Source organism: Octopus bimaculoides, chromosome 4 (genome assembly GCF_001194135.2).
Source record: "Octopus bimaculoides isolate UCB-OBI-ISO-001 chromosome 4, ASM119413v2, whole genome shotgun sequence".
Lineage (NCBI taxonomy): Eukaryota > Metazoa > Mollusca > Cephalopoda > Octopoda > Octopodidae > Octopus > Octopus bimaculoides.
The window spans coordinates 43,504,637-43,508,027 of NC_068984.1; the positions used below are offsets into that span (position 1 = coordinate 43,504,637).

Consider the following 3,391-nt stretch of genomic DNA (forward strand, 5'->3'; position numbering starts at 1 on the left):
CACACACACACACACACACACACACACACACACACACACGCACATGTAAAACTCTCATGGAATATTCTAAGCATGCTGTGGAACATGGAGTCAGCCATGTTGCTATCTGATCTAATATTAGCGTATGACAGGCTTCTATCCCCTGCCCAAATTGAAATAACACGACTAAATGTCATCAGTGTGGAGACTGCACATAGTTGAAGCATATTCTGGCAGCATATAAGTTATCCTTGGCAGAATATACATTGGCAGCTTAACCAAATCTTAGACATCCTTGCTAGAGCACTAAAACAGCAACACAGTACAATCACTATAAAGAAAATCACTAACAAGTGTGGCACCTGGTTGTTTTCCACATGGAAGGTGGAAGAATGCAATGCAATGTAAGAATATAAACAAACAAAAGCAAAAAGCTAGGCTTCTAAATGTAGGTCATATCTGGAAGGTGCAGGTGAATCTGGAGTAAGATCTCATGTTCCCAAGCCATATTGCAATAACAAAGCAACACCTGATTATTATCAGCATTATCTGACTTGATAAAATATTTCTAATAATGGAGTTGATGTTACCTTGAGAATACAATATGGAATGGGCACATTGAAGGAAATATTTAGAATATGGTGGAAAGAGTTTAAGGAATTGCATGACACATAAAGATGGTAATATACAATAGTACTTTCAGAGATTGTAGGTTTGTTACTAAATCTTCCGTGCCTTACTTGTCTTGTATTATGCTTGGAAGAAACAAAAGAATGATAATCCATGAACTGGATTGGATGGTACAAATGCTTTGTCATGGATGTGGTAGGGGTATATGAGAGAAAGAATCAACAATGCCAAGATTATTACTGAATCCTCAGCCAGTAGTAAAACAAGATAATTGTTGGCTGATTGTGGTTGCCCCTGATTTGGCGAGGCAACTGCATAAATGAAAGGTGGTGAAAAGCATGCAACAATATAGGCCAAAAGGATGGGAACATTTCCTGGTAGCTTGAATGCTGCATTGGAGTTGAATAATACTTGTGGAAAGTACTGAAATTATTATGATCTCTAATTGACATCTGATGATGAGTATGTCCTATAAGTGCAAGTAACATGTAGTTTATATGTGTGTATGTGTGTGTGTACGGGTGGATCACTGTTGCTTAATGATGAGGATTCAGCTATTTAGTCAACTACATTACCTGCTCCTGAATTAACGTGCAAGTGGCTCAACATTCCACAGACATTGGTACACTTAATGTAATTTTCATGCAAAATCGTTGCAACACATTGAGTGAGAAGGCTGTACTTTAGAATTACAGATGCAACTGACTTGATAGGCTTCTATACAGTTTCCTTCTACCCAGTTTCACTTACAAGATATGAGTTGACTTGAGACTATAAAAAATGGTATTTGCTCAATATGCCACACAGTGAGATAAAACTTAGGAACTTAAGGTTGTAAAGTGAATTTCTTAACCACAATACCATGCCTACACTTAAGTATGTATGTATGTGTGTATGTATGCGTGTATGTATGTATATATGTATGTATGTATTTACGTATATATCTCTTTATCAATCTATTTCATAGCTGCCATCTCTGAAGAGTGCAAGTTACATAATCGGGCTGTTATCTAACACTCTACTGAATCCCTAGTGTAAAACTGATTGGAAAGATTGGCTGTAATGGATATATAATACTGTACACTTTGAATAATCGTCATCATCATTGTCATCATCATCATTTAATGTCCATTTTCCATGCTGGCATGGGTTGGACGGTTTGACTGAAAACTGGTAAGAGGGTAGCTGCACCAGGTTTCAATCTGATTTGGTATAGTTTCTATAGCTGGATGCCCTTCTTAACACCGACCACTCTAACATTGTAGTGGGTGCTTTTTATGTGCCAGTACCAGTTACGAAACACTGGCATCGGCCATGACTAGGATCTCACTTGGCTTGACAGGTCTTCTCAAGCATGGTATATTACCAAAAGTCTCAGTCACTTGTCACTACCTTATCTACTGTTCCATGCTTGCATGGGTTAGACAGAATTTATTGAATCAGAAGTAGTAAATTACAAGTGCCATTAACATGTCAGACAGAATGACTTTCAGTGTATTTTCTGGTTCTCTGTACTCTGAGTTCAAATCTTGGCAAGCTAAACTTTGTGCCTCATCCATTCAGTGTCGATAATGTAACCAATCCAAGATAGTAGATTGCCAGAATTAGAGTGATTAGCTGCTCATAATATCTGTTCTTGCTCTTTGCCTATTGAGTTAAAATTCTGCCAAAGCGCTAATGGCTAGAGCTAAATATGCAACCACAGGAACCTTATTCCTTAGCTCACAGTTTGGACAGGTAAGGGCTGTGACTATCATAGCTAAGTAGGTAACAGCATGCTGAAGTTTCATCCAGTTAATGGATCAACAATGGCAGAACAAAAATGGAAATGGAAATCATGTAGCATACATGCACACACATGCATGCATACACACACATACACATGCATGCATGCACACACACATACATGCACGCATGCACACACATACATGCACACACACATGCATATACAACTCATATATTATGTACATATATACATATATATACACACACATACACACACATATATATATGCATATATATATTCTCATATATGTATATATATATATATATATATATATATACATATTTTTATGTGTGTATACATAAATACATACAAACACACACACACACACACACAAACAGGCAGATATATATCTTCTACTGTTGTATTTTAAAATTAAGTATTCATCGTCATCATCAAATACAGCTGCAGCACTACTAGCAGCAGTGGCAACAACAGCAACATCAGCAACAGCAGCTGCAGCAGCAGCACCAGTAGAATGTCAATAATGAGTCTTGCTGTTTATAATGTTGCTACCTAGAAAACGGTGGTGTAGCAGACTGCTGCTACCAAGTGAAGCTGTGTGCAATGGTGAGATTGACAGATAGAGTGATAGAACAGTGGAAAGAGAGTGAGAGTGAGAGGAGGAGGAGGAGGAGGAGGAGGAGGACGGAGTGAGGGATAGTGGGAGGGCATTGCTTGTCAAAGCAAACAAGTGCCATCTCAAAGAACAGACTGCAACAACTTCAGACAAACTAAATATATTGGTTAATTTATTACTTCAAGTGATTTGCGTATATTTCTTTTTAAAATTTCTTTACACATACATTGCACATGCACACACACACACACACATGCATGTGTGTACATGCATACATACATGTCTGTGCATTTCTCTGTATGTTTGTTCATGTTTGCATATGTGAATACGAATGCATATATATGTATATGTATGTATATATATATCTATATATATGTATGTATGCATATATATATACATATATGTATGTATATATATAT

General features: G+C 37.2%; 1 protein-coding gene across 11 annotated transcripts in view; it reads right to left on the bottom strand.

Moving 5' to 3' along the window:
- LOC106873997 (potassium voltage-gated channel protein Shaw) overlaps positions 1-3,391 on the bottom strand; it is a 524,001-nt gene that overhangs the window by 20,179 nt on the left and 500,431 nt on the right. The window lies entirely within an intron of this gene.